Source organism: Hesperophylax consimilis, chromosome 9, assembly GCF_061612785.1.
Source record: "Hesperophylax consimilis isolate HC1 chromosome 9, BYU_Hcon_1.0, whole genome shotgun sequence".
In the NCBI taxonomy this organism is placed as follows: Eukaryota; Metazoa; Arthropoda; class Insecta; order Trichoptera; family Limnephilidae; genus Hesperophylax; species Hesperophylax consimilis.
Genome location: NC_142844.1, coordinates 23505171 through 23532234, shown reverse-complemented (window position 1 = coordinate 23532234; position 27064 = coordinate 23505171).

Below are 27064 nucleotides of genomic sequence, written 5' to 3'. Positions count from 1 at the left end.
TGATGAAACATTAATGTAAACGTATGCAGTGTCAACCCTTTGTTATCAGCGTGAGATGTATACGGGTAAGACTGGAGGCGGAACTGGCAAACTGGCAAACTGGCACTCTGCTAGACTCGCAGACTGGCTTCTGCCAGTTTAGGCTCTACTCGGGAATGTAGAAGCTAGCCTGGTTAATGGAGAAAAGTTTCCCCCATGCAGGTCCAACATGCTTTAATTGAAATTTATTTAGTTCGTAATAAGAACGCCGCAGAGAAGCAGCGCGGCGTGCGCCTTGAGGCTTCCTTAATTCAGTCACATCGCAATTCCGTATTATGAACTTTAATATAAAGTACCTACCGCTCTACTCGCACAACGAAATTTAAAAAAATACACTATATCTACTCTTATGAGAAGTTTCTTTCTTGTAAGAGTAGAGATAATATTTAAATACACAGTGTATTTATAATAATGAATAGATTGTGTATTATTATAAATAATGAGTACATAGTGTATTAAAAGTGCATTGTATTTACATTCTATCATAAAAACACTACGTTTACTCTTCTTGAAAAGTTCTTGGTTCAATTATTATTATAATTTAACAGTTTTATTTTTTTAATTCGTTTATTTAGCAAACAACTTTGTATTAGGCGTCTACAAGTTGAGCTTTTTTTCTTTATGGGTAAAACGTTATTTTTTTAAGGGTCATGTCAAAGGTTTTTATGTCACAAATTATCATTTTTTTCTACTATTTCCATCATTATAAGCGGAAAACTTTACTTGCAGAATGACAGAAGAATATTTAACCCGCGATGCGGGGTGGAAACACGCTTTTAACCACTTGGCCACTAACTGGCTAGTGTTAATAAAAGTTGTATCGATTTAAATTGGCATATAGAATTTTCATGATATAACACATTTTTATTACCATTTTTTTCCTAAAGGGTTTTTTTACAAAGACTAAAATTTTTGTGAGGAATTTTCTTATTTGATGTGATGAACATTGTCCAACTCGATAACAAACCGATCAAATAATAATCTACATAAAACGGTTCCAGATTTACATATTTGTCTACCATATACAGATAAAAAAATACTTCTCGTAGAAAAATCTCATCAAGAGATATGTTTCATATACATGACAAAGATAATAAATTTAACTTTAAGAGAAATAAACTCACTCAAAACCCGACAGCAAACGAAATAAAAATCAGGAGATTACTCGTAAATTCAAATCACCACAAAAAGTTTCTACGTCAATAATGGCTCGTTGAGAAGTAGCAATAAACCTTTCTAACCCCTGGGGGCAGGCAGGGCCCTGGGCATTGTTCTTTATATTATGCGGCATCATTATTTGCTCCTTACCCCGGCACAACATGTGGCTATGAACAGACGTGTATTGCGTACGTTTTTCGAAGAAACGTATTATGCATTACGTAGTACGCGTTTACGGGTAAATTCCCAATGTTTTATTTACGCTGGAAACTGACTATGGAGAAGTGACGCTAATTTTCAAACGCGAGCATAATTATTTTCACGCCGCTAATTATTTTAAATGGATCGTATGTAATTAAGTATTTGTAAAATGTATACATTAAGCGTATAGTATTGTACTTGATCTATTTAATCAATTCGGTACGTGTAACGTGAAAACGAATCTGGACAATCAATTCTTCAATCGTCCGGTGCCCTCACCTAACGCACATTGATTATCATCGAAGCCATCTTCATCCTAGCTGCAGAAATGAATAACTTCAATGAAGTGCATTCGTTTCAGTCATGTATAGACTTCGTGTCAGTCATGTATTCGTGTCAGTCATGATAGACTTCGTGTCAGTCATGTATTCGTGTCAGTCATGTATTCGTGTCAGTCATGTATAGACTTCGTGTCAGTCATGTATTCTTGTCAGTCATGTATAGACTTCGAAGTCAGGAGATAATATTGCGTCATTTTCCTGTACTCTACACCAATCTGTCCCTTCAATTGAATATTAATGTGTAATGTATGTTTGTCAGTTTTTTTTTTATTCTGCAGTGAATAAATATTTACTTAACTTTCCATGGTTAACTCCTAACGCATAACGAAATTGATGACGCTGTTCCAGCATAATTGAGAGATTACAATAATAAAACACATTCATTAAAATTGTAAACAGACAGTTACCGGAAGGACATCTCCCTGCGGGCCCGAGTGCCTGAATTCACCACTGTTTAGCCGTACAGTGGCAGAGCAGTAGCGATGGCAATGGCAGTAGGCTGTGCCGCTGGCTGTGTGCTGTGTGCTAGGGGTTGTAGGATTGCTGTGTATGGGCTGGGGTAGGCCTCTAAAGCCACCCCCGGATGGGGTTGTTCGCCGGCGCAGCCTCGTTATTTATTACATTTTTCCTGTTTGACGAAAAAACATGCGCGGCAGAAAAAATGTATTTATGTATCTGGCAAGAGTTGCCAAAACGGACTGACTTGTTAACTTTTATCGCTCTATGTAAATTGTCACCAAAAAACTTAATTATAATATAATATCTTTTTTCGCGGTAGATTATCTTTGTTTATCTTTGAAGATATGTTGAACCAATTCATGTAGGTGATTTTTCAATTACATTTTACCTTTTATTTTATTTTAAAGCAGTAGTTTTGAGTGACAGTTCCAGTATGGAAATTTCATTTCAGGGTGGAAGATACTCTCAGAATGGCCCTAGTGTAAGACCACCATTCAGAATTACAACGTTGCTTGAAATGGTTTTGACCATGCTTGGTGACCAGATCTGAAGAGCCAGGTACTTCTCCAACTTCCTCTTCCCCATCTCCTTCCCCTTCCCTCTGTCTTCGGCCTCATAAAATGCCCCAATTAGGGATGCCATAGTCTCACTGGCTCTAGACAGTTGAGAGCAGTTGAACAAAACAAAAAAGTAATAAAATAGGCTTTGACATATTATGAAATTTATGACTAAGATTGGATTGTTTCAGAGTTCAATTTCAAAATCTGTAAACTTTCTATTCAAGTTTTGTTATTATAACATTATTGGCCAGTTTAAATAATAACAGAACTTGAATAGAACCTTTACAGAACTTGAAATACAACTTTAAAATTTGATGTATTTTTCAAATTCTGTGAAAGAACCCTAAAGCCCTAAAACCCTAAGGAAATCAATAAAACACTATTAAAAAATTTGCTCTAAGTCCAGGTGCACACGAGCGACTTTTATCGTGGGCTACATTTGTCTCGCTGCACCAAAATTCATTAATATTGGGGCAATTTTTTTTTTTGGATTTGTATGGATTTAGAAATAGTCACTCAACTGTAGCTGCGACACAAGTTGCTCGAGGGCGCATGACCTAAGACAGACTTATGAAATCATAAAATAAAGAGTAATAAATAAGTGTCTTCTAGGCGTGTTTCGTGATCCAAATATAAACGCAATAGAGGCCTATATTTCCATACCAAACTGTTTTTCACCATGATTACGAAATTCAAATGGGATAACGATTTACTCTTTCCCGAAAGTGTAAAAGAGACAGACCGCGTGCTAAATGGTTCAGAAACAAAAGATACTGGCACATTTATTTCTATTTAAATTTGTATAAAAGACGCATCTAGTTTTCTTCTTTATTATATGTATGTAAGGAGTGTCAAATAACAAGTATACAAAAGAAAAAATATTAATTTTACCCTCTTACTGATATATTGTGGTAATGGCCATTTTGATTAATTGCTAGTATACATTGCTAACTTGGCTAAATAAGTATCAGATGCGTCTTGGTAACTTCGTTTCAAATTCAGTTCTTATCTCGATGTCTGATAATTTAATCAAAGTCAGCAAATACGGTGCCAAGAGGCACGCAAGTGTTGTATTAAATCAGATTATACGCAAGTTTCTAAATACTTCCTGTTCACAATCTAATGATTAAGTACATAGTAAATCCGCACGCATTGTTTTCATCCGAAACGTAGCAAAAAGAAATGCTTACTCCGTTGTTTTGCGGCAAAACTTGCTGCAATATATTTCACATCACTTTTATAGTGTAACTACGGATATAAAAAAAAACAATATAGCACCGTAAAACATAATATGATCTACACAGACGATCTTTCTTTCACGAATGTAAGTGGAAAATAACCGATAAAAAACGACGTTTTCTTTTGAATATATGTTTGACTTAAAATGTGGTAACGGGTGTCCGAAAAACTTCGTTTCTTATGTTCTCTTTCACAATAAAGAGAAAACATCCATTTACCTCTTCAAAAGCTTTAAAAGCTTCACTAAACAAATCCTTTCAACTTTACGCTTAGTTTCACATGCTATTTACACAAAAATTTTCAAAAATGATAATTTCTTATGTTGAATCTATTTTTTTTTCATTTATTTCACCTCATATGCATACTAACTTAACTACAACTTGGGATAATATACATAGACATAATTCGATTATTTAAGTTTTTTTCATTTAAAATTTTGATCTCCGTGAATAAGTTATGGATTAAATATTTACATAACTCCAGAAATAAAAAAAACCTTTCCGTTTGTACTTAATTAGCATAAAATATTAATTAAAAAGTTCAATCATAAAACTGTCGTACAATATGATGTTGAATCGTTTTTTTTCGTAAGTACCATTAATTTCTGAAAACCACTTAGTTTAAGTAAAAAATTACATTTTGAGCATTGTTATTTTTAAAAACCTTAATATTTTTTTTAAACGATCGCTGTGTCATCAATTCGTCTACTATAAAATATCAGTATTATTTTTATACGCTCAAAACTGAAGTTTCTTACGAAAAAATAAATATGTACATAGGAATAAATGTATAAATAACAATAACAAAGCGTGTACATAGATCACATCGGAGATCTCGACAGCATGACGAAATATCACTACTAGTCACATAAGATAATATTACAATCGCTGTTAATAATGAATACATGTACAAATTGGTTCAGAACCATTTTTTTGAAAACTGTTATAAGAAATATTGAAAAATCTGAGCACTTAAACGCCAATACTATTTACATATATTATATTATTATACATGCTACGATTGGTAGTTACATTGATTCTTCATAAAAGCGTGCTTATTTGACTTTTGCACATTTTTTTATTAAGAAAATTTTAAGTAAGCTTTTCAGTAAGAAAAACTATGTCGACATGATATTACAGTATTACTGCTTATCCCCTGGTCCAAGTGTGTAGGTTATTTTGACACTCGAGTTGCCTTTCCTCAATTCCAGGGAATAAAATACTTGAATAACGTGAGAGAGGGAAAATCCTTTTTCCCCCAAGCGAAGGGGGCATGTTACAAAAGCGTTTATGTACTCGTCTGTCAGGAGGTGCCATTATTGCCGTTGTTTATTCATTCTCGCTTCTTTGTAGGTCACGAGCTATCACCGCCGAGAGGGTTGCCTCATATCACCTCGTACGCATCTATACGGAGCAAAGATATTACGTACAATGGATTGCTGAAATTTCGGAATGTCGCACGATGAACACCACTCAAAGGATGTGGTTTAGTTTTGTTTTGTTTTTATTAGGTTATATATATTTTTTTAATCTAAAGAAACAAGATGGAATATGAAAAGTTACATTTTTATATATATAAATTACAAACAATACAAAACAAAATGAACCTTTGCCTGTCCAACTGACAAGGATTCCCGTTTCATGACAGCCAAATTGTATTTAGTTAATAATAGTCTTACAATGGAATGGCGATGCTGTCAAAACAAATTTTGAGAAAATTGTTGATTGCATTCGAAGTGACAGGATGGTTTCTTTATCCTTGAAAGAATCGCAAAGCTGTAATTTATTACCAAGGTCAATTTGGATAACATTAGTAATTGCATTCAAAACAGATGAATGGTTTCTTTTGAGACATCACAAGTCTGAGATTCTTTCCAGGGCAATAAGAAAAAAAAATTACAATTGTATAGTTAGAATTTCCACATTCATAAATCAGTATAAGACATATGAATTCTATAGTACTATGTTTTTCAAATTTCTTAGGTGATAGAAATTACACATTACAAGACCAGAATATATGCCGTATGACATATGAATTTCCAATTTTAAAATTTCGAATCTTCATTTATTAAATGGCTAGTCATTATTATACAGTAATCGAAATAGAGTTTCTGAAACAACACCCAAGTTTAAGTGCGTCACTAATTGACAGCTCCGTATTTAATAACAATTAAGTGACAAAAAAGTAACCTAGAACATATTAAGAGTTAAAAACAAATAAACAGCAATACGCTAGTCAAATTGGCAGTGTTTGCAACAGTGGCAGTGTAATCTTCAGCCATCGACCGTGATTTTAAATACTTAATTTGAAGTTTGAAAATATTATTTTCATTGTAACGTCAAATAAAAATCATAGACAATATTTACTTATTCGCCATTGACTTGTATTTTTTGTGGCTATCAAATTAAATTTAAAAAGGGCTAACTTTACACAAAGAGGCCCAACTCACAAAAAATGACCAGATCTGCTCAAGTGATGGATATTTTAACAGAATTGAAACAAGAGTTCCAAGAGCTTCGTAAAGACATCACTGACTTTAAGGTCACAATCGATTACTGCGCAAACAAAATTGACGACTTCTCTAAGCAAATCCAAGAAATGGACAAAAAAATGAAAACGAAATTTCTGTTATCAAGAGTGCACTAAAAGAAGTTCAACGAAAATTAAACGATATAGAACACTCAAATAAATCGTGTAACATCGAAATTCGAGGAATTCCAGAAAAAAACAACGAAAATCTTTTGGAAATCATTAACGAAATAGGTTCAACCGTCAAACTCGACCTCGATAATCTTGAAATTAACAATTTCTACCGAATCCGACGGAACCTGAAAATCTCTGATGATGTTTTTTTTTTTATTTTTTTTATAGTGAATACCTCACAAGAGTCCCAACTGCTCCCGTCTGGAGCCAGTGAGACTATGGCATCCCCAATTGGGGGATGTTGTGAGGCTGAAAGTAAGTGGGGAAGGGAAAGAGGAAGGTGGGGAAGTACCTGGCTATTCAGATCTAGTCACTAAACACGGCTAAAGCCATTTGGAGCAACGTTTCAATTCTGAATGGTGGTCTTACACCAGGGCGATACTGGTAGTATCTTCCACTCTAGAACGTGCCGCAAATATACTATATATTATTTTAATTAATTAATTGTGAAATAACACAAATTAATCAAATAAAATTTATTTGCGCACGCCGGGTTCGAACCCGCGACCTTCGGAATGGCAGTCCAATGCTTTACCACTGGACTATGCCGGCCGTCGATGTGCCTCCCTATCAACTTGTGCGCCCAGTAATAGTCAAATTTAACAATCAGCTGAAAAGAGACAACTTCCTTGCAGCCGTAAAAACATTTAACATTAAACAAAAGCTGAAAGAAGACAAAATAAATACAACCCACTTGAAGCGGTTCACGACACAAAAAAGGATCCCATCTTCATAAGCAAGCACCTCACTACACAAGAAAAAAAATTACTAAGACAAACAAAAAGATTCGCAAGAGATCAAAACTACGCTTTTGCATGGTCAAGAAACGGACGATGCTTCCTCAGGAAGACATCTACATCTAAGATAATAGTGATCTCCCACGAGGATCAACTATCGCCTGAATCATTGATTAAACAGTCCGATATACACACAGACCAACATATTGCTGGAAGAAAAAATTGATTGGTAATTTACCAATACGACAGCATTCATAACCACTATACATTCTACAGTGATTAACTGCATGTATATGAATATCAGGGGAATGAGGACAAAAATTGATGAAATATACGAAAACGTCCTTATCAATGACTACGACCTAGTAAGCTTAACAGAAACATGGTTAAAGGAATCTATCTGTGGCCAAGAATTAGTAGATAACCGATATGAAGTATTTCGGAGGGATAGAGTTCACAAGACAAAAAACGATGGAGAAGGAGTCATGATTGCTGTATCAAGAAAACTAGAGGCGAAGACGATTGCGCATTGGGAATGTCAAGCGGAGGACTTGTGGATCCAACTCAATATAAACCATAATAACAGGAGTATCAAACTGAATGTTTGCACCATATATCTACCGCCAACTGAAGAAGAATCTATTGTAAGCTCATTTTCAAACAATCTTAGGAATGTGTACCTAACAACACCAAACCAACACATCTTAATATTTGGCGATTTCAATAAGTCTAACATTCATTGGATTACCGATGAAACAAACAATTTACTACCCTTTACCACAAACACAAATACAATCACCACTGACATCATCGATACACTATCATTCTGTAATCTTAAACAATTTAACGGAATAGTGAATCACTAATCCACAATATTGGATCTCATTTTATCAGATAAAGAAGACATATTAGTAATACGTTTTTCATCTCCACTAAGCAAAGAAGACCCATACCACCCTGCTCTAGAAATAAATGTTCTTTTTAATTTTTTACCACATCTAGAAACCCGTAATGCCCCAAAACCAAACTTTTATAAAGCCGACTATGATTCAATTAATACCTTTCTTCGTGAGATTGATTGGAAATTCATTAATCAGGGAAATATTGATCAATCTGTCGATCAGTTTTACAGCATACTCTACCAGATTATCTTTTCTCATGTCCCCCTCAAAACGAACAAAAATCACTTTCCTAAGTGGTACTCAAAAGATCTCATTTGTTTGATAAAGGAAAAAAAACAAATTTCATAAAAAATATAAGAAATATGGTAATGAACTAGATCATTTATCATTAAGTTTGATTAGAACCAGAACAAAAAATCTGATTAGAGTTTGTTATCATAAGCATTTAGACTTAATCAAACAAAATTTAAAAGCTAACCCGAATGATTTCTGGAAATTTGCAAAAAGCAAATATAAAAACACAACCGATATTCCAAAAGAGATGCACCTAAATGAAATAAAAACTACCCAAGGTCAAGTTATCTGCGGGCTTTTTTCTAAGCACTTTCAATCTGTTTATAAACCTCACAATGCAAACTATTCATCACAAATATCTGAAGATTTCTGTAACGAAAGCGTTGGTATGATCACTGTTTCGAGCTTAACGATATTAGTCAAGTGTAAGAAATTGAGAACCAATAAGGGATCAGGTCCTGATGGTATCCCGCCAATATTTTTGAAAATGTGCAGAGATGTTCTTGCCAGACCACTTAGCCTTCTTTATAACAAATCATTACAAGAAGGTGTTTTCCCAGTCAAATGGAAAACGGCTTTCTTAACACCTATATTTAAGAAAAGTTGTAAAAGCGATATAAAATCTCTATCTCTAAACTTGACTGCATAGGAAAGTTGTTTGAGTCAATAATATATGACTGTCTATTAGCTCATGTAAGTAAATATATTATCATTGAGCAACACGGGTTTTTCCCTCGGCGTTTCACAACAACTAACCTTCTCGAATACTCCCAGTACATCCCCGATAGCATCGATAAACGTTTACAAGTAGATGCCATCCACACGGATTTTTGCAAAGCATTTGACCAGTTAAATCAATCATTACTCATCAAGAAGCTGGAAAAGTTTGGCATAAATGGAAATACTTTGAAATGGTTCGAAAGTTACATTACAGAAAGAAAACTGCAAGTGGTTGTAGGAGGCTACTCCGCTGATATTTTTACTGTAACGTTGGGAATTCCGCAGGGCTCGCATCTTGGACCTTTGTTGTTTTTAATCTTTATCAACGACATAATTTTAAGTAATTAATTTTAAGTGAGGCATGGAACTGGCAAAGAAAGGATGAAAGTAGATTAAATGTAAGCGTATGGCTGATGTAAGCGTAATGAGTAAGATTAAGAAAGGGACGCTTAGATGGTTTGGGCATGTAGAGCGAATGAGCGAAGATAGGAGTGTAAAGAGGATATATGATGCAAATGTGAATGGTAGCAGAAGTCTGGGACGCCCGAGGAAGACATGGCACGATCAAGTGAATCAGATACTCGAGTCGGGCCATGTCAAGAGTCAGAATAATAGAAGAGTATGTATGAGACGATGTATGAATGTGAATGAGGCAAGGAGTGTGTGCCAAGACCGAGTTGTTTGGCGGTCCGTCCTCTCTGCATACCCCTGCGGGGAAACGGCGTGATGGTTAGTTAGTTAGTTAGTTAGTTAGTTAATTTTAAGAATAAAAACATCAAAATATCTCCTGTTTGCCGATGACCTTAAGTTGTACAAAAAAATTACATCATTAGAAGATTGCACCGATTTGCAAAACGACTTATCATCACTTCATGAATGGTGCACGCTAAATGATTTATATCTTAATGAAAACAAATGTGCCGTAATTTCATTCACAAAGAACATTAATAAATTCTCAAACACATTATCACATTAACAATATCCCTTTACAAAACACAACTTCAATCAAAGACTTAGGCGTGACATTTGACTCGTCACTTAGCTTCAATAAACATGTAGATACAATTTCAAAAAGTGCACCACAAGTATTAGAATTAACGCTAAGAATCACGAATTGTTTTAAAAGTACAGAATTAACTTTAACATTATATAAATCAATTGTGCGAAGTATTCTCGAATACACATCAACAATTTGGTCTCCCAATTACGAGATTCATAATTAAAGGATTGAATCCATACAAAGGAAACTAACCCGTGTAATTGCTTATCGTGAAGGTTTATCTGGTCAATTTGGAACATATAATGACCGAATTTTGCACTATAAACTACACTCACTGACGGTCAGACGTAAACTTTCTGACGTACTGCTCCTACATAAAATTATACATGCATCAGTTAATACACCAAACATTTTATCCCAAATTAACATCAATATACCATCAAGAAAATCAACAAGAAGGATGAAAGATATTTTCTATATTAAAGCCTACCACACAAATACAGGATATTTTTCCCATGTACCGCGAACATTAAGAAATTATAACATTATACATGGCTCTAATAATGAAATAGACATTTTTAATGACCAATTTAAACACTTCAAAAAAAATGTATTACCTTTAATCATATTAAGCTGATATTGTGTTGAAGCCCTTTATTCAAAGAGAAGCAACATTGTATCTACCTAATCAGTGTCTCACCAGTACAGGTGTGACAATAACAAATCGTTTATTAACATATTTGTATTTACCTTTTACCCATTCTTATTTGTTATTTACTTGCATATTTAGCTTACATATTATTATAATAGATTAATATTAATATTACTTACATTTTCCTTTTGTTACTATTTTTGTTATTATTGTGTATTTAAACATCCATGTATATAAATTTTTGGGCACCATGCCTGTCTTATGTACTTAAATAAAAATAATTAAAAAATAAAATAAAGTTTAAATAATAATAGCAATGAAGATAAGTTATTAGGAACAAAAATAGCCATTTTTAAAATTGAAATAAAAAATTTAACTAACACACTTATAATAATGCATGTCAAACCAAAAACTGTTTTTCTTTGAAGCATTTTTCAAATGAAGGCTACTTGTTTTTCTGAATCTGTAAATGAATCATTCCTTAAAAAAAGTTACGTGATATTTTTTTATTTATTTATGTGACACCTTACAAGAGCGCCCATCTCACCACCTGGTTGGACAGTATTTTGAGGTGACTAGTAGTAGGTCTCCGTCTTATGGCCACATAAGACGGAGACCACCAGACCACACTGTGAAGCAGGCAATGTCTATAGAGCTTCAAAGACAGTCATCCAGAGGTAGACCAAAGAACTCCTGGATGACCCAATGCTCCAAAATCCTACAAAGAAACGGCCTAGATGAAAGCGACACTCAGAACCGTAGAAGCTATAACCTGAGAACGAGAAGAGCCGACCCCAACAGCCTACCTAGGCAATGAGTTGGGATAGTGCTAGGAAGAAGAAAAGAAGAAGTAGTAGTAGTAAGGTAGGGGCTGTAGAAAGGAATTTATGAATACGGTCTTAAAGAGGCCCGGATCATATGAATAAGGAAAACAGATGCTAGCTGGGAGCTCGCTTTACATTCGAGTTGACTTACACAAAAACGTTTTGAAAAAACGACCCATTCTCATGAAGCCAACATCACCTGTAAACGGGTGTTGCGCTCTTGTCCATCGAGTTTCATTTACGTGCACCGGTGAACTGGGGATCAATGCGGCTACCCACTGTTTTCTGACAGTAAAAAACAAATTTACTTTAAAATTCTTCAGTATTTTATACATTTATTCAACCGGTTTTGAACAAAAAGCCCAATCGGGCTTTATTTATTTATTAATTGACGCCCTTTTTGGGGGCTTTATAAGAATATTAAGAAATATACATTATTTTCATAACTAAATTGCTTAATTAATAACATTTTATATTTGTTTAAAGTTAAATTGAAGATGTCTACTGTCTCGGTATAATTGTTTCGCTCCATTAGTATTCTGGGAAAAGAGGAATACGTATGGTATTAGTCCCAGAATTTCTGCACTGAAATCCCGACTTCTAGTATTACGTTGTGGAATCCAGAAGCTTATCAATTCTAGCAACACCGAACTATCAACTAAATCATTTAGAATTTTATATAGAAATACCAAGTCAGTGAAAATTCTTAAAACTTAAGAATTTGTTTTGTATTCTTTTAACATCTTGTACATGTATATTATAATGTAGATTCCAGACAGGAGAATTGTACTCAAGTTAACTTCTTACATAGGCAAAATATAACAATTTAATACACGTTATATTGTTAAAATTTCTGGTGAGCCTAGTTATAAATTCCAACATTTTAAGCCCATATTAGAGATTTCTGTTATGTGATTAACAAGCGAAATATTTGATAATCATATAAAGGTTTGCTAACTAAAAACATGCTTTGCGACAAATTGTTCATGTTTATTTTAATAATAATATTAACAAATCTACTACACATTGCACTGTAACTACTTACGACTTTCGTACTATTCTTATTAATTCCACTTATTTAATTCCTTACAACTATCTGAGATAATGAAACTAAACAATTGTACTGTACTTACTTACATGTATTATTTCATGCTAATTTTATTGTATTATGTACTCGTAATATAAACAATTATTAATATACTCCTTTGTACAACTTACATGCTGTCAATAAACATCTCCATCCAGAGTACAAACTGTCCGCTTTTCTATACAGTTATATCCGCCTTCGTTGCGTTGAATTAATATTTATGTAGAGAAACTTTTGATGGGCAACCTTCTCGCAACTTTCAGCAACGTATTGACGGGACGCGTACGACTCCAGCCCCATGTGTATTGTTTTGTTCTGATTATTTCGCCATATAAGTTTCGCATGAGCCCAGATTTCATTGGGTAAACGTTACAAAATGTTCATTTAACTCTCAAGTAGAGTTAAAATGATATTTTTTTAAATAAAATCAACATATTCTACGCTTTTAAATGATTTTATAATAGTGGTTATGTTTATTTGCAGAACCATTAACCCGCCATACGCCGATGTCAAATTTTTGCCAGCTGATTCTTTTTTTCTTAGTAACCTGCTTGGTTATTGCTTAATTAAGTTTTTATAAATTGTACGTCTTTAGCGAAAATATTACTAAGAACATTGGGCGAAATGTTTGTGGAAACATTGGGGCAGAGTCGCAATGTTTTTGTTTTCCGTGGCCGATGCAAAACAAAAAGAGTTGTGGCCCCGAACCAATGTTTTTGTTTTTGTCCGATGTTTTGAAAACATTTGATCGCTGGAGACCCGACTTTACAAGATAATTTTTTGTGTCATAACTACTTACATGCAGGGAAATGATTTTTTAATTGTGCCTATTTGGCTACTGCTGCGCCCTAAAGGTTAAAACAGCCACCATATGTAACCGGAACCGGAACGTAACAAAAACAAATATAGAGAAAGACAAAATCAAAACCCCTGGAATAGTCCAGGTATAAACGAGACTTTTCTACGCTCAATCAATAAACGCAATTTCAGTTGGTGTAGGCGCTACAAATTGAGACTTTTATTAACAGGTATATGTTAGATGTAAATTTATTCTTTTTTTATTACTCATAAAATTTTTATAAATGATCACGCGATATATTTTTGGTCACTATGATAATATATCATGAAGTTTTTTCTATCAAATGCATTTCCAAAACATTAATCTATTATTTACCGTATTTTTTACTGTAGATTCAGGTATTTAGCATTATTATTTTCTTTGCTATGTAAATTTTTTTTTGTGTTGTTAATTTTTTTTATGGTTTTCAATTAAATAAAAAACATAAATATCAATTGATTTTCTTAACTTTAATTAAGAATCCACAAAAGGAACAGTATAATCTTATAATTTATAACCTTCTTCTCCCCTACTTCCCCCGCTTATTTCATCAACTTCATAAAATTGTTTAAAAACTTTAAGTTTATTTATTGACTAAGCATAGCGAAGTCCTTTTTAACTCGACTGTCTGTAAATTTGTTTCTTAGTTCCACTTCTACTTGGTGACCGGTTTAACGGTTCAGTAAAGTTATTTTAGCAAAAACAAAATTGTCCTGTTTATTTGGACTTTCTCATCTACATTTTTTTTTATCTACCTACCTGCTTGAAGAAAGTATAAAAAAATAATTGTCATTGAGATGGTAACTTTCATTTGGACAAATTGTATAATTCCTTATTTGAAATTAAAAAAAATATAAAATACAATTATTTTTTTTCTTCATTAAATAATTAATCAATTTACAGAGCATAATCATTAATGTTAACTTAAGTAATTCATAAAATTAGTTTTCACTGCTTTTGATTTTTAAATGTTCCTCTTCTATAGAAGTACCTACTTGTGATTTGATAGGAAGTTTTGGTTTTGATTTATTAAATAAGATATCTACATACGTTGCACGCGAGGTCTACTAACTGTTCACAAAAACACAAATTTATTTATTTTTGTTTAAAATATATATACTCCAACTTAGGTAAGTACTGCAAGGTTTATGAAAATAATAAGCCCAATAACACAACCAGAGTGCTTTCTATTCCAACATGAAGGGTTGAAATTTGTATAATTCTGAACAGCGTTGAGTATGAGAAGGAACAAGGAACCTTGCCCAAGGCCGTCGGTCCTCGCGGTTCAACCCCCGCCTTGCCGTTACAGGACCCAGAGGTATTTACGACGGATTGTGTTTTTATCCTCCTATGGGCAATCCCCGAATTTATTTTTGTTCAAGTACCAGCATCATGTTTATCGGGAAACTAAATTACGGTTAGCCTGATTTTATTGTCAGACCTCTAAATTTCATGCGGAGTTTATGGAAATGAGTTTCTCCTTGGGAGAACCCAACATAGAAATATAACTCATGTTTTTTTAGGTGTAGATACAATTCCAGGAGTTTATTTATTTTTTGTTTTTTAAATCGGGCATCTTTATTAATTGATGTTTGGTAATACGTTATGACGAAATCTGTTAAAAATGTAGGTAGAAGTTTGATTTTTTAACAGAAAAAATACATGCCGCTGACAGGAATGGAACCTGCAGCTTTCTGATTCTGATCCAATTGCGCTACGTGGGCTTATTCAAAACCCTTCAAATATATTTAATAATTTGGCTAAAAAAATTATTACTTAAAATAATGTGTTATCCTTTGTGCTATGCATAAAAAACCTTGTCTCTTAAACATAAGTTTATCATTAAAAATTAAAAAAAAAAAATTAAATCTTACCGTATTATAATATGTATGTTAAAATCATCAACGACTGTAAAACAAAGAATGTTCAGTCTTTTTGATCTCGAAACACGCCCACGATGGATTTTTTGTATTTTTCTTTATTATGTATTTTTTATACGGTGTATTGATGTAAAATTTAGTTGAATGGCGTTCTATTCCCTCTGCCTACTCTCGACTTGTTAGTTAAGTAATGTGACATTTAAAATAAAATTGTTGAGGTGTTTTAATTTGATAAAAGTGACAACTAAATTGCGAGAGTGACACGGAATACATTTTTGATGATTGTTAATTTCACCGGGAGAGTGATGGATTACGAAAATTTCAACGGTTTTTGACGTAGACCACTTTTAGAAAAAACAATACAAATTACTTAGGGGCGTTGAAAGCAGTAAAGTGAATCACATGTGTGCTGTTATTTTCGAAAACCGACATTGTATAATATTGGAGCACGAAAATAGACACAAATAATAAATTTTAGTGAAAAATATTTTGACTTTTAAAAAATATATGCATGAAGATCAAAATCACCGATTCTGAATGTACTTACTACTACTCTATATTTTTACTCTCCGAATTAATAAATAGTTCTTGAAAAATGATTTAAAAGCTCTGCTGTTTATACGCTCCATGCTTGGTTAAACGAAATCTGATGTCAAATGTACTCCGTGTTAAGTTTGTACATCGTAATAATTAAACATCTCTTTCTGTTACATGAGTACTTTAATAATAAGAAGAAAAAGTCACTATACAGTTTTTCATTGTGTTGTTAGGCATATTAATATGAGTTTTTGAGATGATTTGTGGTTGTTTTTTTAGTTTTATCTATTGTTTTATCTTACATGGTAGTATCAAAGTAAATTTGAAGCTATTCCATAATATAATTCAACTCAAAAAATTAGCGTGACGAGATATGTCTAGCGATGCTTACGATATTAAAAAAAAACCTTTAGTAAGACTGTAAACACTGATAAGGATAAAAAAATATCCATTTAAAATGCACTAAGCACAGGGCGTTCAGGGCACCGATTAGGTCACGCACCCTCCCGCTTCTTACCACACGGATTTGATCGTTTTGGCAGGCTAAAAAATGTTCAAACCTGGAGAATTAATATTAACTATGAAATCGAACTAAAAATACCAGTATTAAAGTTCAAATGTGGTTTTGATATAAATAAATATAAAAATGGACCTAATTTCCTTATTGCAATCCAGATATCACAATTTAGATAAAATTCAAGAGTATTTGTAAGCCTGACTCGTGCTTTCAGTTTTGTCCCTTTGTTTGCATGCATGTACAATGTACATAGATATGTTTGTTCGACTAATTACTCGTGAATGGAACACTCTAACCATATTAAACATTAACCCATCATTCTCTAGCGAACTATTTTTAGCTCACAAAGCTCTTTCCATCCCAGCAACACAACCTATAACGTAGGCGTTGACACTAATAAATTAATTACAAATTTGGATTGTTGACAGGTCCAGAAATTATTTATAATATTCCTTCCAAAAAGTGTATGTTTGATGAAAATGATCAAATGTGAATGTACTGTAATATTACTTGTGTAGGTAGGTTCTTAAGTAGCAAAGTAGCAGGAAATGATTATTAATGCAGGAATATACATGCATAAGTATTCACGACTTTACTAACATATTATTTTATATTTATTTATTAAATTAGTATTTTATCGACCGGAGCACCATACTCAAAGATAAATTCACAATACAGTACGTAGGTACTAAGTCCTTTTTAATATCTTCAAAACTACTTTAAATTTTACTGCTTGCAATAAAATCCATTCACATTATTTCTATTCAGAATTCAAACGGAAATAAAGTGCAGTCCGAAACTGAAGTATGAATCAACCCATATTGCTCCTCTTACCACCGCCTACCCCCCACCACCATCCTGCCTACTTTAGTACATTCGAGCCTCATAGGACTCAATAACCTGAAATGTAGGAAGTAAGGAAGTCCAGTTCATCTATCTTAGATTCGATACAGACTCCTCTCCTTCGATTCAACCACCGTATTAGTATGCAGACGGGCGGTACCATCAAAATATCAGAACACTGCAGATGAATAAATTTCGCTGCAATGGGTAGGTAAAAGTAGACGAACTAATACGAATCCAAGATTGGAAATTATCCTTTATTTACATTTAGGATACAATTATTTTTTTATTTAGGATACAATCATAGAATAAGTGGCAGTTTTTTTAAACGTGAGTGCTTTATATTGGTATGTAAATAATATGAGCATTAATATTTATTCTTTGAATGATAAACTAATGTTTATAAGACAAGGTTTTATCCATAGCATAAATGATAATAAGTAATTATTTGTTATCCTTTATGCTATGCATAAAACCTTGTCTTCTAAACATTAGTTTGGCATTAAAAAAATAATAATATTTGACAAATCAAAAATATTTCACCAACAAATGAAGATATAATATGTCTTGACGCCATCTAGTGAGAAATTTAGCACTAACAAAGCCTTAACTACAAAAATAAAGTTGGTTGTTTACGGTGGAAAAAATATAATAAGCGGTAATTGTTGATTGAAGTACTAGTACATATTGAATTATTTTGCGGGTTGGAAATAAGCCGAAATAGCTCAGTGGTTCAGAGCACCTGACCGGACGGGTTCAATTCCCGCTGGCGGCAATTATTTTTACTAGGGAGATATTTTCAATTTGTATTGATATTTCAGACGACTAATTGCTTATAATTTGTTGTTATTAGTATTTTTGGCTATCAAAACATTTGAGGAAAGATAGTGCCAAATTCAATTACAATATTAAAATAGATATCCCTTTGCTCTCCACAATAACACCGTATAATCTTTATTAAGAAAAAATTGGTTACATTTGGCTGATGGATGAGTTGTGTTAGTATGAATCATTTTGTTTTCCAAATTTTGAATGAGTAATATTTTGAGTCAACATTATCGTCGCAAAATGGTTTCAAAGAGTATTGAATTCCGTTTGAAGGTGACTCAGTGTTGTTTACATTATTTGTAAAATATTATTATATTTTCGTATCATTAATTATATTTTCAAAATTTTAATTGTTCTGTCGTTTGATTTTTTTTTAAATCACTCTATTTGCATATCTTATTGGGGCAAACAATATTCTTTTTTTAATTTAAATCAAAAATACAACTTGATTTTTATTAATAGATATTACTTGATATTTTACAAGGACTGTTATGGAGAACACCAAATATTAGTGTAGTTTATCAACAATTATAATTCACTCTTCATTTGAATTTTTCACTAAATATTCCCTTGTTATTTTCAAATATAACGGTACTATGAGAAAGATTTTTAAAATATCTTATCAATACAACCCTAGTAATCTTTTTTCACCTCTTCAATTTTTATCTGAATTCAAAAATGTCACATTATACACTTGACTGCGCCAATAAACAGATATCCATCCAATTCCATTTTCTGTTCTACTGCCAAAGTAACCACCACTGTCAACGCGATAGGCGATAACACCACCAGTAGAAGTAGAAGCCAACAACGGTTGAAGCCAACAGCAAGGAGCCAGCAAGAGTAGAAACTAGCAGCTATCAACAATTTAACACCGAAATTACATTTGGCTTCCTGCTCCCTGAGACGATTGCCAGGGCAAAAAAAAATCACGGATTGCCATTTTCTTGCAAGGAGAAAATACTAAAAAGGTGACTGGGCTGGAGAAAATTCATGAGATGAAAATACAAGAAGCACTGTTTGTTTAAAATTCATCTCCATATATATTTCTTGGATGCTATGTTCTTTATGAATCGTTTTACTGATTTACTGCAGTTATTAATTTGTTTTTGGTAAATGTTACTCGGAATAATTGAAGTGATTTTTCAGTGTTGACGATTCATTAGAATTTATAATATATTAAATTATTTTATATTGATCTATTTTTTTGTATGTTTTGTCTCATTTTGATAACAAAGACATGAAGGCAGATCAGATTTTACATTTCAAAGTAAAAAGCTTAACACTACGACCATACATTGGTATTTGGATAAAAATGCGGCAAAATGAAATAAACGCACAAAAATATAGTTCGGTCTGTCAAAAATAATATATGTGGCTTTTGAAATAGCATGACGAGATACAAACGTTACAAAAATTACTACCAAAATTTGTCAGAATAATAGGTACAAAATATTAAAAATGACTTATGTTAAATAATGTCACACCCGGGTAATAAACTATTATAAGCAATAATTAGTCGCCTTCAATATCAATACAAGTAAAAATAAATGACGACGACGAGAATTGAATCCGTACCTTCTGATATCCGGTCAGACGCTCTGGACCACTGAGCTACGTCGGTAATAAAAATAATAATTAGGTGGAACAAAATATAATTATCATTAATTGTAGATTGAAATACTAGTACATGGTTCCACGATAACTCAACATAGTGACTATTCAACACACATTTAAAAAGTGATATAAAGTCATTAAAAACGATGAAAAAAAAATTAAACCTAACCTAACCTAACTTAAACTACTTAACTCAATTAAAAAAGTTTTTTTTTCATCACTTTCCATGACGTTATATAACTTTGTAAAGATGTGATGAATTATCATTTAGATGATTTATCCGGTCACCCTAGTACATATTGAACGACTAATTATTGCTTATAATCATTTATAATCCTTTGTGCTATGCATAAAAACCTTGTCTCATAGTGACTTCATGGCTGTCAAATAATAAACTGTTGTCATTTTCATTAAATTTTATAATATATTAATTGAGGTAAAAGTATGAATTATTATTGTTTTTGTATGTTATATTTAATAAGAATATATCTCTCCTATCATTTTCAATTTTGATTCAGAGATTTCCTGTATTGTCGTATCTTTGGCACATTTGTAGGTAGTTGAATCCAAGGTCCGCCAAGTTTCGGTCGCCAGCGGAAAACGATTTTATTATTAGCATCAGTCATAAAGGCGAAACTCTGCACATAAATAAATACAAAACACAGGAAATAAAATATTGATACACTTCATTTTGGCAGCTTCCCCAATTTAAATGGTTGAAATATGGCGATTTTGTGGTTTTTGCTGGAGGTAATTGTTTAATTTATGTAGTTCTAACTGGTAATAATGGATCGTAGAGAAGATACCACTTTTGAAATTATCTTTACACGTATCTTTTTTATGTATTTTTTTATTGAATGCCCTTAGGGCTATTACAAACATAATTCAAGTCGAAATGTACATTATGCAGAAATAAAATATGCGTACATAATAAAATACAATAAATACTTAAGGCGATGCACTACGTCGTGTAATATTTTAAATTAAGCCTCTATCAATAACAACCCTTACGTAGATGGCGATAAGGTTTAAATTCCCTTTTAACACCATCCGCATGTTTTGATTTATGCAAGAAAAAAAAAATATTAAATTTTTTTCAATCATTTTATAAATAACTTAATTTGCCACATTATAGAATAAAATCATAACCGAAAGTGGGTTCGTAAGTAGGAGAATTTAAACTTTAATGCAGTTTCCATAGGCCTTATATATTAATTTTTTCTGGGCTTATAAAAAGACTTATCTAAAAAATACTCGATTATTTCAAAGGCAAGATGTATTCTACTCGCAGTATTTAATTAAAGCATCTGAAACATTTCTAGGCGACCAAATTTTCAAACCAAAAACACATGATTTTGCATTACTATGTATGGCATCGCCTTAACACTGTAAAAACATAAAACATGTCAGTTTCTTTCACAACTAATTATTTTGGCTTTGATGCAGGACGGAGAAGTTTTAAATATATCGACAAGGTCTCTTTGTGTGTTGGCAGTTAGGCATTAAAATCGCGCTAGTGGTGAGCGATATGAATAGTTAGAGCTATGGTTGTAACATTAGATAAGATGGAGAAGTCAAAAAAATTAAACATGTGCAAAGATATTTCTAATACTTAACGTTATCGGGTAGTTGATGAAGTTATTCAGTAATTTAAAAATAATCAGAATATCATTAATCTTTCTCCGGGTAGAAAGTAGTGGTAGTTTTAGATCATAAATTATTTTTTTAATAACAGATATCAAACATAGGTTGTCTTACTTATATTGAACATTATCTAAGAATCTGCCTTTGTACTTTCTACAAGCCGTGTAAGTTATTAATATAAAATTACCGTTGATGCATATTCTAGCTGCGATCTCGCAAGGGAGTAAGTAAAGTAGTTTCTTTGACTCAACGTTATGAAAAGTCCTTGTTTTATGTATTATGAAACATAAAAATTGCACAAACGTGATGGAAGTTCTGACGTTTGTACCTTAGACTGTTATATCTTATTTATTTAAAATAAATCGCTTCGTATATTAGACCATAAATTAAAATAAACGACATGTTTCGGTTGCGAAACCGATGTTTTCTTCGCCAGGATTAACGTAAAAGTATCGTGTACATTAGCAACATGTCGATTATTTTGATTTAATAGTTGTGTAGTATTTTAATATAAGTGCATATAAGTGAAATATTTTCATTTTTAAATTAAAATGTTGCCTGAAATATTTAAGAATCGTTATTACTAATTTTACTCCACCGTTTCGTACTAGTTTCAGCACTAGAAGAACGTTAAAATATTGGTAAATTTGAGTGATTGTTAAACATTTTACATATTTTTTGTAAAATACTAGAACTAACTGACGATTACCCGGCGTTGCTCGACTCTTCTCTACTTTCAACAAATATAATATCTATTATTTTTTTTATTTCTTCCTTCCTTGCGGAAGAAATTCTCTAAATGATAGTGAAAACCCTATCAAACTTCATTGCATAGTTTAGAAGAACTAAGCGCACAAACAGACAAACGCGGATGGTTATTTTGTTTTATACTATTTAGAGAAACCAATGTATTGTCACGATTACGAATTTTCTAAAAGTTTATCAGGAAACGGCCTGTAATCCAGTTTTTAATTCATAATCATCTAGGATATTTCAGGATATTCCCCAACATTCCACAACATATTAAAAGTTTCGGGATGTTCTGGAATGTTGTGGAATGCTCTTAAATAATCTAGAATCTTCTGGACTGTTCTAAAAATTTCTAGAGGGTGAAACTTCCAGCCCTTATATATTCAAAATCACGCCCTTCGGGTAAAAACGGGAACCTTCTTCATGGATGGGAATATAAAACTACCATACCATATAACTCCCTTGATCGCACGGGATTCGTTTCTGAGTTTTAGCGGCACGCACATTGTACATTACTTTTATAATATGTATTAATTATATATCCAGTTTCAGAGATATTATATCTGTAAACAATATAAATTGTCATTTCGTAGAAAAAACCACATCTTCGTTTGATATTTTATTCATTAAAATAAAATATTTGTTTATTTCTGTACCATTAAATCGAGAAAACGAATGCATCTTTCTATGTATTCGATAACCTAAATGTAATTGAAATAAAACGGAAAGTACAAAGAAAAAAGTAATTATCGCCCTGATGTAAGACCACCATTCAGAATTTTTCTTCAATTTTACGTTGTGTAACTGTTTTGTTTTGACGAGTGGTGGTTTTCTCTAAAGTGCTTTTGTGCAGTGAACTGCCATAAATACTGTAACAAAATAAGATGAACTCGTTTAATAATAATAACAAATCAAGGCGCCATTCAAATCCTGTGCTAAAAAAATCACCTTTGTTAATGATACTTTCCAAGAACGAGTCCAAAATGAATCCCATGCGCGTGTTATGAATACCAACACATATGGGACTTGCCTTAATTTTTCTAAGGTTCATACAAAACTTACTAGTGGTGCCAGAGCGGTAGACCCGCAACACTTGGAAGTCAACTAGTCTACTAGTAGCGACCATGAGAATAGTAAACACCAAATTTGTACGAAATAGCATTTTGCACAAATGAACCGTTTTTTTCTGTGATTGCCTTGTTTTGGGTTGTTTTGTTTGTTTTGGTTAAATTGATTGCATGAACAGTGTAACGTAGTTACTCCAAAAAATATGGATGCACCTTATTCTTGTGTTATGGCAAATTTGACGGCGGAAGTGGACACAACGGAACAGAGATAAAAAATGGCGATATACGTGCATTTGGGTTTTTGCGGGCTGGCGAAGTTTTTGGCGTAGCTGAAGCCGGATTTTTAATGGAATATCGGCAGTTTTAGAACAATTGTTTTATTTCAACCAAGTGATGGTATTCAAAGGAGTTTTTCAAATAAGTTCGTCATTCATCCCATTGATAGCGTATCCTGCTGGGTTTTTTATTTATGGAAATGTAAAAACATGGCTGCCGTGGTTGGTGCGAGCGTTTATTTTATTGTGTGCGCGATCATTGTTGAAAACAAGCCCTTAAATTATACCGAAAGCCACGCTATCATTGTCCTACTCATATGTACACAGTTGGCTGAGAGAAGATCGGAGACGGTTTGCCGCTTGATTCTAGAAGAGGTCCTGTAAGAGCACGCTTTTAAGAGAGTGCTACCTGCAATCCTGAAGAACTCTCGTTCATAAAATTCCTCTCTTGTTCTCTCTCCTATGCTTAATATGCCAAATATATTGATTATTAGCAGCATTTTTTTCTTATTTTATTTATAATATTTCTGACGGAAAACAGTATCGTCTTGTCCCAAGAATCCTGAGTTTAATTTTCTCATTGCTCTGGTTAGATTTATCACGTGGGTAAAGGTGAGTGATATTATTATACTTCATATTAAATATGCGTGACAATAGTTTTTTGCGTAACTTGTGATTTTCGTATTTAAAACTACTTTTCGTAACGAACAACATTATATTATATAGCAACAGACGTTTTAAATAATAGCATAATTCTAACTTATTGCTAGGTCAATAATCTCTGGTGCAGAAATGTGAATAAATTACTTTTGATCTTGGAAAATTATACACAATATAGAAAACAACTGAAATAGCATTTTTTGACATGGCCGAGTTTTTTTCTTCTAATCTCCAATTGAACTTCTAGTACGAACCATTAGTTTTGTCATGGAACCATGTGAACCATACATAGTGAATATGCTTTTGATTCCTCAATTACAGATACTAGAAAAGTTAATTGTAAACCGCCAAGTTTTTCAGAAAACGATATTCAGGTAGATGGTTTATATTCCTCATCCAAAGTAAGAGAAACATGTTTATTGAAGGCAACCTGCCAAGAAAGGGACCGAGCCCGGGCCAAGCGCGCTATCAGCTGTGCGCTGTGCGCTGTACGCTCTACGGACCAGCTCCGCCACTCGACAATTTATACTTAAACTTACTTTCATAACTATTTACATACATACATATTATGCTAACGTCTTCGTACGTATCACGGTTCACCTACAATGTATTTTTATTTCAAGATGTATGACGATTGGTCTTAGAATTAAAGAGACGTTATATAGGTACCTATGTACTAAGTCTGCGATTGATACATGATATATATATATATTATACTTATATATTATACATGATAATATAATATATAAGTCATAGTATTAATCATATATTTTTATTTTACTCCACAAGCAAAAATTTCTACCGGTAAAAAAAATCTGAATTGTGATGGGTCGAACCGGTAAAGCTCATAATTATGATTCTATATGGCTGGACGACTTACTGGTTGAAACAGATGCAAGTGATGGTAACCTAACCTTACCTTACCAAGATAAGCAGCTTCCACACCTTCGATCGACACCGGATCCGTTCCCAAAAACAGATTTATTTTCTGTCAGGATTTTTTCGAAACAAACTCTCTCTCTCGTATGAAGCCGGTTGTAAAGGGAAATAGTAGTTACAGTTTCTAATTTCTTCGTTCATAGTAAACCAACCACAAATTATATTTTTTTACTGAGCTGTGACTCTAAATTCAGGATTTATTGTAATAGTAGTAACTACTAAGCTTAACACAAATAACAAACTCAGTGAACTTAGTTGATTTCGTTAGCAGGTACGTGTAGAAAATAGTTAAGTACTATTACTTCCTGAAAGCTTAACATTGAACCCCGTAGGATCTTTTACGTCAGGTATTGAATATTTTATATTTGCTGTTCAAAAAATAGCAACACTGATATGCATTTTCATTGGTCGAGAACTTTAAAGTAGGGGGTTGCAACGGGCAGTTCGGCACTCAGTCATTCGACGGTCTCTCGCTGGTTATAAGGATTAAGAAGGTCGGTCACAGCCTTGTGTCCATGAATGTTGATTTCAAATCATCATAATTTTCCTAAAACAGTGCTCTTCCGTATTGTCTAAACCACTAACCATTTTATTTAACCACCTACTATCCTCTGGATATTTTCCCGTCTACTGGAAATCCAGCTATATTATTCCAATATTTAAAAAAGGTGACGAGACTGACATTTTAAACTATCGACCAATATGCATACAATCTGTATTACCCAAAATCTTTGAATCTTTAGTTTTGGAAGAAATATATCCTACACTAACAAAATTAATAAATGACAAACAACATGGCTTCATTAGAGGTAGATCAACTACAACAAATTTACTACTGTTTCAAAACTATATATTGGAGTCTTTTTCTAAAAATAAACAAGTTGACTGTATATATACTGATTTTTCGAAAGCCTTTGATAAAGTGTCTCACAAAGTACTGATCCAAAAACTTCATGCTATAGGAATCAGAGCAAATATGTTAAGCTGGTTAAGTAGCTACATATCTGGTAGAACTTTACTTGTTAAAATAAAATCTTTTTTATCTAAACCATTTTTGGCCACTAGTGGCGTACCGCAAGGTAGTCATCTTGGCCCAATTTTATTTATTGTTTTTATAAATGACATAGTCAACTGCTTTGAAAATGTCAATGTACTGCTATTCGCCGACGATATTAAATTATATAAAGAAATAACCTCATTAAACGACTGTCAAGTTCTTCAATCTAATATAGACATGCTAAATAAGTGGTGTTCACAAAACAATTTATATTTAAATGTAGAAAAATGCAAAATTTTGACCTTTTCCAGAAAAAAAACATCACAATTTTTTGGCTATTCAATAAATAAAACAAATTTAGAAAGAGTAAAGGAAATGCGAGATCTTGGCATAATAATGGATGAGAAACTAGACTTTACGGCCCACATTCAACAAACCGTGAATAAGGGTATGAAAACATTAGGTTTTATATTAAGAACAATTAAAAACTTTAAATCTTTACAAATCATAAAACTATTGTACATATCCCTTGTTAGAAGCCTGATAGAACATAACTCCATAGTTTGGTCACCCTTCTACAATGTACATATTCATAATGTTGAAAGAATTCAAAGAAAATTTCTACGCTTCGTCAATTTTAAACTTAACATCCCTTTAGAACACATAAATTACCAGTCATTATTGAATCATTTAAATATTCCGACATTAGAAAACAGAAGAAAAATAAACGACCTAACCTTTTTATTAAAATTATTG